At 36.5% G+C, this 17913-nt stretch overlaps 1 protein-coding gene across 5 annotated transcripts in view; it reads left to right on the plus strand.

The window, feature by feature from the left end:
- The window catches only part of LOC141376138 (uncharacterized), a 1062333-nt gene that overhangs the window by 535394 nt on the left and 509026 nt on the right, over positions 1-17913 (plus strand). For 3 of the 5 annotated variants that reach the window (XR_015499519.1, XR_015499515.1, XR_015499520.1), the window contains one exon: positions 4035-4099. The exons of the other annotated variants lie outside the window; for them this stretch is intronic. The gene's annotated coding sequence lies outside the window, so the exon portion shown is untranslated. The remainder of the gene's footprint in view (positions 1-4034; positions 4100-17913) is intronic. 5 annotated transcript variants of the gene reach the window in all.

Genomic DNA, 17913 nt, shown 5'->3' on the forward strand with positions numbered 1-17913 from the left:
TTAGGGGTCATATCATTTTCAATTTCTCCTTTAGGTCTACTTGTCAAGGTGTCTTGCCAGCAAAAACAGTCATAATTTAGATTTTTGCCATTTTCCTCCCTTCCTTTGAACTTTAGACTTTGCTATTGTACCTTTAGGACTTCTACACAGACTCTGATTTTGACTGGTTAATTTATTTGCATAATGTTAATACCAGAACTCATTTAGAGGTCACATATTTGTTAAAGGAGAATTTAATGACCCTTTTCATGAGATGTAAAATAAATTGGTGGTCAATCTTGCACAGAAACTTTATTATAGCTTCTTAAATTTGCCCCTAGTTGAAAGCAAGTGGAAACATAAGGATTTTGTGTGTTTCCCTTTAAATGCAAATAAGCTTTCCAAAAGAGGGCAAAGTCTTTACTCAATATTCTAGAAACAACAAAACAGGCTAATTTAATGCAGCCGAAATATCAGAAATAAGCAAATGTAGATTAAAGCCTTTCATATTCAAACCAGAGTCAAGAAGTGATGGAAAGCTATAGGATACAACTTTCAGATGCCACATAGTGTTTCTGAATGGTTTGTGGATACATTTATGTAAAGTAAGTAAAGTTTATTAACTCATTACCTGCTTTGTGCTGATGTGCCTAGCATTGTGATTACACTATCACACCAATTCTTTTTATAGAAAATGTGATTAAGCAGATCATATGATGAGTTTTTATGAATCATGCTGATGGTGAGCATTTTTTTTTAGAATTTAATCAAGTCATAGTTTAGAGCACACCTGTCAACCCTCCTGCTTTTCCTGATATTCTACCGTATTTTACAGTTCTATCCCATAATCATCCCGTAAAGGTATTTTCCCATATTTCTCCCATATTTTTAATCTTTCTATGAAGGGTGGCTATAAACATTAGACAGCAGATCCTCCCTATACGCAACCTATACCACCAAACCACCAGCGGACACACCTTAAATGTTAGCCTGTTCTCTGCTTTTGTTTTATTTGGGCATGAAAACACTTTGAAATAAATATTTAAAAAAAACAGCACTATTCCCTTCCTTTTCATTGCAGGTGCCGTCGCCCCTCCAATGCAACCCTAAAAACAGATTAATGGCGGAATAATGGCGGGCATATCCCTTATTTTCACATCCCAATATTGACAGGTATGGTTTAGACAGTGGTAAATTTTTATTTAATATCCAAACAGTATATTAACAAGCACATTCATAAAGTAAAACTGAAAATATTCTAAAAATGTGAAGGGACATAATTGTATTGGAAAGTCAGAACACACATTAACAGAGCACTGGACTAATTGTCTTTGCTGAGGTAGTCCAGCATAAATAAAATTTTGGACAAATATGTAACACTTTATCATCATTCGTTGGCACAATTAAAAATAATAATGCAGTTATTCAACCACAACACCTCAAAGACATGATGGTGAATCAACAACAGAACATTTTTAATGTTTTGTTCCTTGTGCAGAAATGACCTTGTAGATGTAAACCTACAGATTAAACAGGTCATGAAGCCTGCCTTTTAGTACAGGAGCCAATCATCGATCGCTATATGACGAATAAAGCCCGCCTTCTAGTACAGAAGCCAGTCATCGATCACTATAGACTGATGATACTTTGGGGGAGGGGCTCGGACCAGACTTGAGTTTCTGCAGATTTTGTGTGATTTAGATGTTCAGAAATAAAACTAAGTGGACTGTTGTTGTTTAATTTTATTGGTGATTCCTAATATGTAATGTAATCAAAAGCTTGGCAAGCAGTTTTGGAGACTTTGATGTGTCCCCATTTAAACAGAAAGCCCAAGCATACTGCCTGAGAGGTGTTTTAAAGATGGCTACCGAGTGAATCAACTTGCATTAAAGAGACTTTAATTTTAATTAGATTTTTTGGGCCAGCAGGGGGCGCCCAACCTGTGGTCTGTGTGGGTCCTAATGCCCCAGTATAGTGACGGGGACGCTATACTGCTCAGTGAGTGCCGTCTTTCGAATGAGACGTTAAACCAAGGTCCCGACTCTCTGTGGTCGTTAAAAATCCCAGGATGTTCTTCGAAAAGAGTAGGGGTTTAATCCCGGCATCCTGGCCAAATCTGCCCACTGGCCTCTGTCCATCATGGCCTCCTAACCATCCCCATATTCAATTGGCTGCATCACTGTCTCCTCTTCACCAATCAGCTGGTGTGTAGTGTGCGGTCTGGCGCAAAATGGCTGCCGTCGCGTCATCCAGGTGGATGCTGCACACTGGTGGTGGATGAGGAGTTCCCCCCCATTGTGTAAAGCGCTTTGAGTGCCCAGAAAAGCGCTATATAAATTTAAGGAATTATTATTATTATTATTATTATTATTATTATTATTATTACTATTCAAAACTGTCAGCCAAGCAGAGAAGTGGGCATTTTATTCTGAATCTAAAATCAGCACGTGTATTCAAAGACAGCATTCCGATGAGGGTCAAACAGCACCGAAAATAGTAGAATACATCTAAATTATGATTTTTTTTTTATGTCAAAACCTTGATAATATTATGTTTGTCTCTGTTATATTGTGTTGCAATCGGTTTACAAATAATCAACCTGCATGATTCTGAAGCACAGCAGCATTTATATAATATGTCTCTGTCTACCGCATCCTCTATATCAGTGCTGGAATGTATGGATTATGGAGGAATGGGACAAAAAGAATTGGATATGATACAGATAGGAATCAGCTTGACAGGAATGAACCCAGTTAGGATGGATGGAGGAGGAGTGAGAAAAAACAGAAAGCAGTGAGAAGGGAGGAGTGATAAAAACACATATGAGAGACATGTAATTGAATAAAAGCAGGAATGCGAAGGAGCAGTTGGAGACCCTGAATATATTAGGATTAAAAACAGGCTTTTGAGTACATTATTGTGTAAAAAAAGCAATGTATTCATGTGGGTTTTCATCTAATCTATCTATCTATCTATCTATCTATCTATCTATCTATCTATCTATCTATCTATCTATCTATCTATCTATCTATCTATCTATCTATCTATCTATCTATCTATCTATCTATCTATCTATCTATCTATCTATATTTGTCTGTCTGTCATTCTGTCCATTCATCCATCCATCCGTCCATCCGTCCATCCGTCCATCCGTCCATCCATCCATCCGTCCGTCCGTCCATCCATCCATCCATCCATCCATCCATCCATCCATCCATCCATCCATCCATCCATCCATCCATCCATCCATCCATCCATCATCTATTCATTCATCAATCCATTTATCAATCCATGCATCATTCCATCCATCTAAAAACTACTGAAAACATTATTGCAGGCAATAGATTTGAGTAATTTCTGGGAAAGAGCATATGGAAGTCAAATTCTGCATTTTATAGTTAAAGCACGTCTTTCTGGATGTAAATAAGGATTTACATGTGTTTGTAATGTGCAATCAATAAAAAGCTACCCACTGTATCATTATATGCAAACCACATGGTCTTCAGCTGCCAAGAGATGGCTGATTTTCCTCATTAGCCGGGTCATTTAAAACATCCAAATACTTCAGCGTGTCTCCTGTTAACATTGAAAGACATTTCTGCCTCTTTCTCTCTGGACATCCTCCCCTGCTGCTTTATTGAAAAGCAATGAAGGAGATGTTTGGCAAGAGTGGGAATGTTGCCTTACAGACTTCTGGGTCCGTTTTCAATTTTTTCCTCATGATTTGTATGGAAATTGTCAGCGACAGTGGCGTAATTATGGGATAAACGTTGTTCCTCAGCCAGCTCGTAAATAGAAAAATCAGCGCAACGATTTTTCAAAGGGATGTTTGTGAGATGATGGGGCTGCTGACAGCGTGAGCCTGACCTCGTTGAGAATGGAGGCGATGGGCTTGTTTTTGGCAGATTTCTGTCGCCGTCTTCACTGATGAACTCTCCATGTCTTGATTTGGTCTCAGTTCATCTCTCTTACGGATGTAGTGTGTATAAATAGCTTGTACTGCAAGTACAAGACACCAAAAAGTGAAACTGATAAAAGGTATTCCTGTGCTTCAGGATTAGCAAGTGACAGATCTGGGGACAGACAGACTCTGACTCAGAGATGTGACAGTGATAATCAGGTCAGTGTGCCGCTGGGATGAGTTCCACTCCATCCGTACCCTGAGGACCAATCATTGGTTTGTAGATACAGAAGAGAGAGAGAGAAAGAGCAGTGACTTCTGTCTGCAGCAATCTGTTACTCTGCGTGGATTATTTCAAATGCTGACAAAAAAAAAGATCTCTACACTATTTGTTTTTGAAATGCACTTAAACAAACCGATCCCTCTCTTTCTCTCTGTCATATAATTTCAGATTTTAATTTAAATATTATATACCATTTAATGTCATGGGTTTATTTTCAAGGACACATAATATAATATATTATTATAATTGACACATAAGTAAACCATTAATATTTATTCATGGTAATAATAATAATAAAGGTTGCGACACGGTGGCGCAGTAGTGCTGTCGCCTCACAGCAAGAAGGCCACATGTTGGTGTTGACTAACTTACTGACTGACTGACCAATCAACCGACCCCCCCACTCCCCTCCCTAAACTCAACGGCAGTATTGAAAAAAATGCCAGAAAGAGAGAAGCCCCCTGTTATTCAATTGTTTTTTTATTTATTTTTTTACTTCTGTTTTTGTCTCACCTGCGTCGTAGTGTATGTGTGTGAACGAGTATGCATGGATGTTTCCTAGTACTGGGTTGCGGCTTCATGGGCATCTACTCTATGAAACATGTTGGATAAGTTGGCGGTTTATTCCACTGTGGCGACCCCTGATGAATAAAGGGACCAAGCCAAAAGAAAATGAATAAATGAATAATAATATTAAGAAGAAGAAAAAGAAGAGGAAGAAGAAGAAGAACATCCAGTATTACAAGAAAAAAAACAAGAGGAGGGTGATTAGGGACCATTTAACTAATTCCATCTTTTCTGCGCAAGTTTGTTATACTCAATAGGGTGGGCAGGTAGTGCATGCATATTGGGAGCGATGCCCACGTAGCGAGACACGAGACACCAAGTTGAAAACATCTCAATTTTTTAGAATGCTGCACTGCGAGTCACAAGATGAGAATTGACCAATCAGCTTCTTACTTTGTATGGAATACACACAGTCTGGTAGACTAAATACCACAGACAAACACAGAACACCCAAACATAGCAGTGCTTTTTAATTTTCTCCATAAATAAAACTTGTATCAGAGCTGCAGGATTGTTTTGTCAGTTTGTCATCCTCTGAGAAAATAGTTGATGGGTCACCTCGCAATGACTAACAACAAATGAGCACAAAGCGCACAGAAAATGGTGAAATGGCTTTCAACGCTTTTTTAAATGCAAAATGTGAATGGCCCCTTAGTTTTTTTTTTTTTTTTTATGTTTTATGGTTCAGAAATGGTCACTTTTTTATTTACACCAAATATAGTTGAAATTCAATTAATTATGTATAATTGTATTTTTATTCTAAAACATGATTTAATTCATTCGATGTGTTTATTTATTGTATTATTATAAAATATTAAATGCTTATGATTTTAAATGACATAGTAATGTCATTACATAATAATATGCAATATTAAATTGCATTACATATAATTTAAATATTCATTTATTTTCTTTTTCGGCTTAGTCCTTTTATTAATCTGGGGTCACCACACCAGAATGAAGTTTATGCTTGTCCAGCATATGTTTTACACAGCAGGCGCCCTTTCAGCTGCAACCCATCACTGGGAAACATCCATACACTCTCATTCCCACACATACACTACGGCCAATTTAGCTTACCAATTCACCTATAGCATATTTCTTTGGACTGTGGAAACCGGAGCACCCAGAGGAAACCTGTGACAACACGGGGAGAACATGCAAACTCCACACTGAAAGGCCAACTGACCTAGCCGAGGCTCGAACCAGCGACCTTCTTGCTGTAAGGTGACAGCGGTAACCATAGAGCCACTGCTAATTTAAATATAACAATGTTAAATTAAAAAATATAACAAATTAAAAAAAAAAACTAAACAATATAAAATATTAAACATTGTAATGTAAAGGGACGCTGACAAAAGAGTGTGGATCCAAATGCAGTGTTTATTACGATGGTCTGGCAAGCAAAGGTCAACCCAGGGGCACACAGATATGTACAGAAAATCCAGAGTCGCAGTGAGTAAAGAAGCAACTGGTCAAAAGGCGGGCAGCAGACAGGAATAAACAATACAACAAAGCAAGGGTCTAGCAAGGCAAGGAAAATGCATCGTAATGTTCACAAACAGAAAAACAAGACTCAGCACTGATGCGAGTGTGTGTGCTGCTTAAATAGTCCTTGAAATCAGTTCATAACAATCCTCCTGCTGTGTGTGTGTAATCAATGGAACCTGGTACATGTGTATATGAGCGTTGCGTGACTGGATATGTAGTTTTTTTAGTGTGGTGTGTGTGTGTAGTTCTTCAGATTCACATGTATACTAGCGATCGGCAAGGATTAGATAATGTGATTATGACAAACATTCAATCAGTAAAATAAAATGATGGCATTTAAGATGTTTAGCATACTTTATGATAACCATCTTGTTTAGAAATTGTAAAATAGTTGTTTTTATTTTTTGTAGCAACGTAATTAATTTCACATTATTATGTATCACATTTTTTAACATCAAACTGTCATGCACAAAGTCCCAGCCAAAGGTAAAGCATGAGAGCTTTTATCCTGACTCAAGAGACAGCAGTTAGACAGAGAAACACCAGGGTGTGGACTTTTTATCTCCTGCTAGAGCACTGTGAGGACAGGATGAGAAATGCTTCAGTAAATGACTCAGATCTGCAAACAGGAAATCCCCCTCCAATCAGCGGGAATCTGATATCTGTAATCCTGCTTCTTTCAAACTGAGCTGTCAAAACTTTTGGCCAGACGAGATGAAACGATTTCACAGGGGAGATAATGAAGCTGAAGACTCATCGAGGGGTTAATTGAGGTTGCTAAGTTTATAATCATTTAGAAACTGTTACTATTCCATCTTTGATCAGCCTGTATGAACATATGGAGAAGTCTAAGCAAATGTGCAAGATAATCATTGGCCTGTGGAACAGCTATTTGTCAATATTTTGACAAATTTTGTAGATCGTTTTGTTTGGGTGTTTGCCATTTACATCTGAAATGACCAAAGACTGCGAATCACAACTTTTTCTTGAGATGTATTAGTCTATTAGGTATAAAGACTGTTTCCAGTAACCAGTTCAGTCCTGAAAGTTAATTAGTGAGTACTGAAATTGTTTGTTTGTCTTTTTTTTTTCTTTAAGAAGCATGCAATTAAAGTAGTTTCAGGGTATAACAGTTCTTTTTATCTTGTAAGTTTAAGCCCTGTTCAATTCAATTCACTTCACCTTTATTGGTATAGTGCATAAAAGATCATAGTATATTGAAACAGTGTCAGTTCAGTTTTTAGTGTTTAAGTTCAGTTCAGTGTAGCTCAATTCAGTGTGGTTTAATCATCACTACTGAGAGTCCAAACACTAAAGAACAAATCCATCGATCCAGTGGCGACAGCGGCTAGGAAAAAATTTCACCAATTGGCGAAAGTGAAGAATTAAAAAAACCTCGAGAGAAACCAGGCTCAGTTGGGCATGACCATTTCCATTTCTCCACTGGCCAAACGTCTTGTGCAGAGCTGCAGTCTAGGCGCCGGAGGCTGGAAGCTGGACCTCAGCGAAGACTCGTCTGTCCCTGGAGCGCCACAGTAATCAGTCTCATGTGCTCCACTCCTCCATGACCACCACAGTAGCTGCTCAGGATACGGCCTGGTCCAGGATATGGAAACCTTGGGATCATCTCGTCGCTGGTCTTGGATTGAATCAGTAGCGCTGCATAGTATGAGGGCCTCAGGATGAGAATCCCCAGATAAAAATAGAGAATAAAAAAAAATTAGCGTAGCTGCTGTTCATAGTGTATATAAACGCGATGCAGTAACCAGTGTGAAGCACACTCATGTATCATACAGCTAAGTGATGCACTGAGTGTATGCTTTACTAAAAAGATAGGTCTTTAATCTAGTTTGAAATAGGAAGTGTGGGTCTGAGCCTAGGACATTATCAGGAAGGCTATTCCAGAGTTTAGGAGTCATAAATGAGAAGGCTCGACCTTCTTTACTCGACTTTGCTATTCTAGGTACTACCAGAAGCCCTGGATTTTGAGATCTTAAAGAGCGAGTTGGATTGTAGCGAGACGGAAGGTTGGTTAGATTAACAGGAGCTTGATTATTTAAAGCTTTATAGGTACCAAGCAATATTTTAAATTCAATACGAAACTTAACAGGCAGCCAGTGTAAGAAGGACAAAATTGGGGTGATATGATCATGTTTTCTAGACCTGGTAAGAACTCTGGCAGCTGCATTTTGTTCTAGCTGAAGTTTGTTAATAGAGGAGACAGAGCATTACAGTAATCCAGCCTTGAAGTCATAAAAGCATGGACTACGTTTTCTACATCTGAGATGGAAAGCACACTTCACAACTTTTGTTCATATCAAGCACGATAACTATAAAGATAACGATAAAGACATAGTTCCAGTACAACTACAACAATAAAGATATAGAGGAATAATATCATTGGGATCACTTTCTGAATGACTTTTCCCTGCTAGCAAACGATAAAACAGAATTTAAAGATACAGACGACTGTCAAGAAACAACTCTGGAAACAACTGGTTATGCCATAGGGAATAATGATAAAAATAGATGGAAGTTATGAAAGTCATGCTGGTTATTTGATGTTTAAAAATAAAAGCACCACCGAAATCCAATGCTTGTTTCAATGTCTTTCTGTTGCCTTCTTTGAAAATGCTGGGGAACTGACTTTGATTGTTAAATTTACTGTTTGATTAGATTGATTACACGTCACAAGCTCAACAATACTATTCAGATGTATTAATAAAGCACTGAGGACACCTGCTAGTTACAAGAGAAAACGCTGAATTAAAAGCATCATCTTAAAATAAACGTCATTATCATTCATCTGTGTAAACACAATGATACTTATCATTATATTTATATTTATCCTTATGTTTCCTTTACTCTGTTCATGTTCATTAGTTTCTATGGTTACAAAAAATGTTAAGCACCTGTGAATTATTTAGTTGCCCATTTGCACCCAAGAAATATATCAGTTTGCTTCTGTTCATTGTTCAATTTTGTTTTAGCCATTTTCTTTTGTGATTTATCTTTAATTCTCTTTGTCCACAGTATATTTTGTTTGGTAGATCCCATCTTCATCTTTTTTTCTGCAAAGCCGTGACTAAATACTGGACCTAGACAAGATTAAGAATGGATCTGCCAGTATTTTGTTTGCTCTTCCATTAGTAAGAGGATCATTCCCTTGAGGAACACAGGATTTTTTTTTATAACATTTGACATAGCAGACAAATATCCTGACCTTCTCGACATTGTTTTAACAAACAAGCTTCAACAATCTGTTTAAGTCATGGAAGATGCTGGAGAAAGTAATGCAATGTTGGTCATTCCTCACCTGCACTTCAGCCAGCCACAAAATATGACAAATGTCTTAAACTAAAATATTAAAACAACTGATATATGGTAACTAAGATATAAGTAGTGTTTTGTTGTGTTTTTTCCAATTATAACGCCGTTACTGTTACTGACACAATAACATGCTCGTTACTATAATTGAAAAAACTGAAGCAGTTTTCAAGCAAGCAGAGCAGCATCTCTTTTACCCGTAAGACCTTTCTTTCTCTGGGCCAGGGTGTGTGTGTGTGTGTGTGTGTGTGTGTGTGTGTGTGTGTGTGTGTGTGTGTGTGTGTAACTAAGAATGTGAGGATTGGCTTAGTTTGAGTCTATTTCCCTCATTTACTAATCAAAGGCATAGTAGTTCAGGCATTCACATACAGTCACTCACACACCAACGACCAGGAGTCAGAATGATGGGCAATCTAACAAGTTCAAAAGTTTAGCTTTTGCAAACTGGAAATACAAGCCCTACTTTTCTCTCATTGAAGTGAAAGGCCCAAAAAAATATGTATCATGCAACTTATGCTCAGGAAAAAAAGAGTCTGTGTCAGTGACAGGTAATACTAATCTAATGAAGTACCTCAAGTCAAGAGTTGTGGTCTGTGAAATATAAACACATCTATTGTGTTTTATTGTGCTACTATTGTCAGGATTCTCACTCTGGTCTTGTTAATTCTTGTTTTAATTGCAGAGTCCAGACACTAGTCCTGTCATGTCTTGTGTGTTGTGCTCGACTTGAGCTTTCTTGAGTCGAGCATTGCTTTTTTGTCATTGTGTCTCTGCATAAGGGTCGTCATGACCGCACTTGGGTCCAGCCCTGCTTTTTCCTGCCAGCCCAGTCAAGTTTTTGTTAATGTTTTTTTCCCTGGGGGTAGTTTTTTTTGCCTTTTTGTTTTATTTTTATTTTTTAATAAACCCTCAGTTTGGTTTGCAATTGAGTCCTCGCTCCTTTTCCCCCTCCATCGAACGTGACAACTATAGTAATGAAAATATTTATAATGGTATGATGAATTTGTCTCTCACATTGTCCCACAACAACATTTAAATGTTGTAGATAGTTGTGTAGATTAGTGTACAATGTTTTAGATTTATTTTATAGTCATTTGTCACTAGCCCTGATGTATTTTTTTGTTGTCCCCAAACTTTGTTCGCTGTAGGCTTTGCTAAACTAACTCTGTAACATCCATTGTTTCCCTTTGCATTGAACTTTAAGTGTCTTACATTTAGAGATGTTGTTTATGTTCACACAGCTACATTACACATTACTAAAGTTAAAATATAATATTGTAGTGGACCACCTCTTTAAAGTGATGCAATAGTTACTTCTGTTATTTTACTTTTTTTTCGGCAGCTATAGGTGGTAAATTACAGACATTAACTGTAAAATAACAGACGTTAAATTACAGAAATTAACCGGAAATTTAAACTTAAGGAAATTTCTGTAATTTAAAGTCTTTTATTCTATGGTAAATGTCTGTATTTTAACTTTGGTTGGGTATCGTTTAGGGTTATTTCGATACCGGTGCCTGAACTTTCTAGCCACAAAATTATTTGAAAAAATATAAATATATATTTTAATCATTATAAGTAAGCAATATAAATATTTATTTATAATAAGTTTAAAGTAAACATCAATTCATATTTTATATATTTGAATTGCATTAATATATTTCTTTTGATCATTTGTTTTTTAGCATAAATGCAAGATTTGCATTATGCTATTAACATTACATTAGCTTACTACTAACCTGTGGAAAGGCTGTCATCAAAATGAGGGAACACCTTTTTTCTGGGTTTGGGGCTTGTGACTATTTTTACATAGACATCTGTGATCTAATGATTTGCCTTAACCTGAATGAGACCATAATATGAATCAGGTGTTTACATGAGCTGCTTTTTGAATGTTACATTCATGATTCCCTGCTACATGTTATGGCACATAGATCCAGTAAAGTCATAGCGTCACCAGCCTATAAATGTTTCCTCTGCAGTTTGTGTCTGTGGTCCTTTAAGATAATCAAAAATCACTGTTTATGTGGTAAACTCTTGATCAGAGTATTGTCATAATTATATTAAAATCAGAGTATTGGTGTTTATGTAAACACTCTCACTGAAAGTGCCACAATGTCACAAGCTGTCAAATATAGTCCATTCCTCATCTTAAAGTTGATTCCATGAGCCCTCACATTTCATAAGTTAGACGTGTTTCCCTCTTTACACACTACTTTTGTAAAACATCTGCTGCATGTTGAAGTGCCAGAATCCTTGCTTATAAAAATATAGCCATACTTTAAAATGCTTTGTTTAAGAAAATTAGATGAATGCGATCATGCATGTTGAGGAAGTGAGTCGTTCAGCGGATGCGCCGTACTGCGCGCTTTGCCTTCTATAAGCAACAAGAACAAACGCCTGACATCTGTATCCCTCAAAGCTGTTTAGAATGAAATATTTAGAGATGTTGTGACACGGCGCGCACATGACCATTGATAGTATCAAACAGCAGACGCGCACATTCGTATTTTATTTAAAATGAAACTATTCAGATGGCGCTCTGTGGTGCAGCATAAATATGAACAGTGTCCTGAGTCGTGGCACCCTATAGCTGCCAGGAAAAAAAAAATTAAAATAATTTTTTTTTTTTTTTTTACAGTGTAGTTACTTTTATGTAACTGAGTTACTAACTCAGTTACTATTTGTGAGAAGTAACTCTAACTAAACATTATTTTAAAGGAATGTGCCAAACACTGGTTATGTGGGGCAAACATCAAAATGTAATAGCTTATGAAAATGCACAGGTGTTGGATTTATAATGTATAATGTAAACTAAAACCACATCACTCCAAAAATTAAAGTTGACACAATAACAGTATGACCTTGATTGTCTTGTTTTCATTAGAAGCCAAAAAAAAAAAAAAAAATGTATGTAAAATAAAAAGAATGACATTTGGATAATCCCCTTGTCCTAGCATGCCCCTGTTGACATTTTTTTTGTTGTTGTTTATTTACAGTGTGGGTTGAGAAGAGAAGTGATTGAAGGATGGCCTATAGTTCAAATCTAGCGCAAGTTAGCAAATCAGTTCAAATTGCTCACAGCACCTTTACTTCATTAAAATTTTGCTACGCTTATGATTTGATAAATTGTCTCCTCCCAGCCAAAGTTCAAAAGTCAGAGGAACAAATTGGACTAGCGGGAGGAAAACAACTTCCTCTGGGGGGACAGAATGTGGGAAAGCGAGAGAGAGGAAAGTGGTGTGTGTGTGTGTTGGTAATTGCCAGTCAAGGCACCCCAAAAAGGAAAAGAAAATGCTGAGTCGGTTCATTAGCACGAGACATTATCGGCAGTCTCGCATGTTCATTTGCCGTTAAAACTGTCATCTTTTAATGTAAATTAGCCTCGATTTTTCTCCCTTTTCATGTGGAGTTTGTTGTGTTCTGCATACATCAGCAGAACAGAGCCGAGGAGAAACAAGAGCGGGGGAATTTAGCTAAGGTGGACAGATCCCACAGCACACAGACTATTTATCTTCCCTCTAAAGTGGCGAATTGTGAATGCCGCCACTAAGTGATTCCATCTATCTCTGATTTCACGCAACTCGCGGAAACGTTTGTGTTGTCCTCTATGGAGTCATTTTCAAAACAGTTGAAGTGCGCAGGAGATCTGATTTCATTACTGTGAGAGAAGGAGGAGAGAGAGAGCATGTGTGTATATTGTTTCACAGCCTTTCCCTTTGTCTTTAGCGAGCGCCTGTGTCATTGCAGCCCATTAAAATCACCAAATGAAATTGGGCTGCGTTTACAGATAACTGATTGTCATGGAAAAACAACAGCACTTTGGTGCATCTGCAGAACAACACCACATCCCCATTAAAGCTTCATGCCTCTGCCACCACAGCAAATTTAACCAGCGGACACGTGTTAGTCCCCACACGACAGGAACTAATGTAATAAGGCCTCTATCTCATTTCAGTGGGGGAGCATTCTGAGCATTGCACCGATGTTATGAGGCTATTACAGGCTGTATAGCTGACCTAAGATCAGCTCTCTGTTGTTATTAATAAAAGGGTGGGATTTGGAGGGTTGAGGCTGGAAGTGGTTATGTGTGAGCGTTCTTCCTCCCAGAAGCCCCATAATTTGCTTTGATTGGGCCATCGATCTTGTTTACTGGGGGCATGAGTGCTTCTCACACCTCATCTAAACAGTTTTTCAGTAAATAAAGCTGCTCATAATTCCTTCCTGGAAGCTGAAGAAGGAGTTTCAAAGTTGATAACCTGAGTTAGGGAATAGCTACCTAAAAATAGCAGTGCTGCTATGAAACAATATTTTTGCTGTAGTTCAGCTGTTTTAATAGTTTAATAGGTTTTCCTTTAGAGTAAAGCAAATCGGTTCAATTTAAACTTAGTTCTTTGTACAAGTCAGATTCAAAAGGCCTGGTTCATTCTAAGCACACCTTTGTCTTTATATTTTTGAACGTCTGATTCATTACTTCTATATATGTCAGAATCAATCTATATTGAATAAGTTATTCTTAAATTGTCCATTATTTAAATAATAATAATAATAACAATGTTGTAAAATTGATTAATGGATTAATATATTTTCCTATTGGGTTGTGGCTGGAAGGGCAAACATATACTGGAATAGTTGGCAGTTTATTCCACTGTGGCAACCTCTGAAACAGAGACTAAGCCAAAGGAAAATGAATGAATGATTAATATATCAATTATATACTGTATAAAGAGTTCAGATGCAAAAACCTCTAAAAGCCGTTGAATTATTATTTTTTTTTTTGAAAAATGAGAATTTTTATCACGCTCTTGTGTGTAGGTTCAGTAATTTCAGGTTAATGGGAAAGAATTCACTTTTTAAAGGTTTTTAAAATGAAATAGCTCAACATAAACATTGGAGTCTGTGAAAATGCTCATTTTCGAAGGAAACTTCAGACGGTACTTAGAGGTTTTTGCATCTGAACTCTTCGTATATGAATCAATTATTCTTAAATGCCTCACTTTTTCAATGTTTAAAAACTAGTTTATTCAAGTCAATGGACTCATTTTAAATGCTTTACCATAAAATTGGAAAATGTATTCCACCCTTGGTTGATTCTTTAAAAAAGTAATACATTCTGGGAAATCTGTTCATCTAAAATTCATCCCTCAATGTTTTTAGTTTGAAATCTGATTCATGGTAGTTAGCCTTTTCATCCTTAATTTCCCCTCTCTTTCACAAATAAAATCTTATTCAGTTTAAGCCAGGCTCATCCTAAAATGCCCACTTTAATATTTAGTGTTGAATTAATTCTAGTGAGTCAGTTTGTCTTAAATTATTCTTTCTCACATTAAGTTTGTATCCATTCAGTGGGTCTTTAGGATAGGGTCATTTGCTATAAATGAAGATCTCAGATGCAAAAGCCTCTAAATGCCTTCTCACATTTTCTCCAAAACTGGGCAGTTTTTCCTCAGCCTCCAACAGTGTTTATGTTCAAATATTTTACTGTGAGCTTCATTACTCCTGTCTTCAGTCACATGATCTTTCAGAAATCATTATATTATTAACTATTATTATTATTGTTATTATTATTATTATTATTATTATTATCATCGTCATTATTATTATTATTATTATTATTATTATTATTATTAATGGTAATAGCAATAAAAGCAATAATGGCTGGAATAATAATTTCACTTGAAACTACATACGATAACAAAGCAGTTATTTAAAATGGCAATAAATATTTAAGACTTTAACAGTTTTTGTAATTCAATTTCAACAATTCATTTACATAGTGCTGCCTTGATGAACAGAATTTTTTTTTTTTTTTTTTTTTATAAAAATAAAACATGAAAAAAACAACCTAACCCCAAACTTATGACCAGTGAAAGTGTAATTACTGAACCGTAAGAGCCTGGAAAAAAGCTAACTTTAAAAGAATTGTTTTGATTTAGTTTGCTTCTGAACTCTTCAAATGTCTTTATTTTTTCAAGCCAAACTGTGACATGTAATAGATGTTCTAAGACCAACCCTGCTCATTTTGAAAACGTACCGCTATATACCTTTCTGGAGAGTGCCAAATATGTCCCAGGCAGTACTCTTTTTGTGCAGTTTTTGTTCTTGCGAATCCATCAGATACTGCTGTGTATGCTTTTTGAGATCTCAGATTTCTCTTACGAGTGCCATTCCTGCCTGCTCTTCACCAGAAGCTGACAACTGATTTTCTGACTGACTGATCGACTGACTTCCCCTCCCTTTATTTAATCCCAACCGATAATGTTTTCAAAAGCTCAGATTGACATGACCAACCACTTGGTTGACCTACCACCCTAAACCCAACCGACAGTTTAAAAAGCAATTCAGAAAAACAAAAGCCCTTGCCTGATTTTTCCACGTTTTCATTTTTCAGTACATTTACACCCTGTTATTTGCTTGTTTATTTAATTTCTTGGCTTCTGTTTTTTGTCGTACTCACTTTCTGGAATCATTCTTTACCGAACTCGAACCCAGTCATCTAGTCAACTCCTCTCTGCATCTCAAGTCCACCAACATACATGGCAAACTCTTTCAAAAAATTACTGCATTTTTTTTTATTATTATTATTTAAGGAATACTGCAGTTTTAGTTAATTTCTGAAAAAGTGCAGTTTTTTGGACACAAAAAATTGCATTATTTAAATATATTGCAGTGTTACTGCAATACAACTGAAGTACTACGATACAAGAAACTGCAGTACATCTACTGCAATACACCTGAAGGACTATTACAGTAATACTACAGTACAACTGCTCTACGTCTACTTCAATATTACTAAAGTGATAATACTACTATAATGCAGTACAACTACTGCAATGGTACTGATGTACTACAACTACTGTAATGCAATACAACTTGAATAGTATTACTGTACAAAAGCAGTACAACTACTGCAATTCAATTGAAGTACTACTACAGTAACACTGCCATACCACTATTGCAATACAACTGAAGTACTTCTTTAATACATCTGCAGCACAACTACTACTTTTGCTCCTCGGTGAACTATGATTTCCAAATGAGTGTATTGCTGAAGTACTACCACAATATATTGTGTTGCACCTTTCAGAAGCATAACTAACCACAGAAATACATCTACAATACTACAATACAAAATTAAAGACAAAATGGAGCCGTACTGTATGTACTTCTGGGTACATAATTCACAAATTTTAGAAATGTATATGCTAGGTTTTCAGAATCTTTTGCTTTTAGAGTCTATGGGCCCTATCATACACCCAGCGCAATGAGCAACACGATTGTTGTTTGCTAGTTTCAGCTCGGCACAAGAGTCATTTTGACGTCTTTCACCACGCTGTTTAAACAGCAAATGCATTTGCGGTCATGTGTGCGCCCATAGGTGTTCTGGTCTAAAAAAGGAGTGTTGAGGCGCATTGCTGGCGCGTTGCTATTTAGAGGAACTTAAATAGACTGTTCAATAGACCAGATCAAAGCAGGTCTAAAGTCCAGCGCACAGCGCATTATTTGTGCGCCTCGCTTACACATTGCTTATTACACACAGGATGTACAACAATACACAAATATCTTTACAAATGAAAAATAATTAAAGGATTGAAATATCACAAGACATATTATTTTCTAGCCTACATAAATATAAAAACCATACTTTCATGCCTTCTTCATCTCAGGTTTTTTTTTTTTTCAGTTTATTCATAACAATTTGCTTTTGTATAATGTTATCATTAGTTGTATATTATATGCATTGTTTATTATATGCATATTTATATTTGATTCATTAAAAACAAGCTTAGATTTGCCAACCTGTCAGGTTTTAGACCATATGGGGCATAGCATGTGTATTTGAATAGAACACACTTCGTTATTATTGTTCATTTATTTGTTTGCTGGAAATTAGAACTGAATTTAGAAATAGTTTTGAAACAAATCTTTAAGCTTAACAAACAACATTAATTATTTATAGGCTAATGGATGTGTGTGCGTACAACAAGTTTCCCTATTCACGAGAGTGAAAGTGAAAGTAAAGAATGAGGAGGCTCATTTTCTCGTTTGCGCGCTGTTGATGCTTTGTTTAACTGTTTTCTCTCTAGTGAAGGTTTCAGTTTTTCCGCTTACAAAGTATGTCATGTAAATAGCAAATGCGCTATGGCGCAACACAACTCAATTCAATTCAATTCAATTCAGCTTTATTTGTATAGCGCTTTTACAATGTAGATTGTGTCAAAGCAGCTTCACATAAATGGTCATAGTAACTGGAAAAGTGTGGTTCAGGTTTTAGTGTTTAAGTTCAGTTCAGTTCAGTTTAGCTCAGTTCAGTGTGATTTAATCATTACTGAGAGTTCAAACACTGAATAGCAAATTCATCGAT

This window comes from Danio rerio, chromosome 9 (genome assembly GCF_052040795.2).
Source record: "Danio rerio strain M-AB ecotype USA chromosome 9, GRCz13ab, whole genome shotgun sequence".
Classification (NCBI taxonomy): domain Eukaryota; kingdom Metazoa; phylum Chordata; class Actinopteri; order Cypriniformes; family Danionidae; genus Danio; species Danio rerio.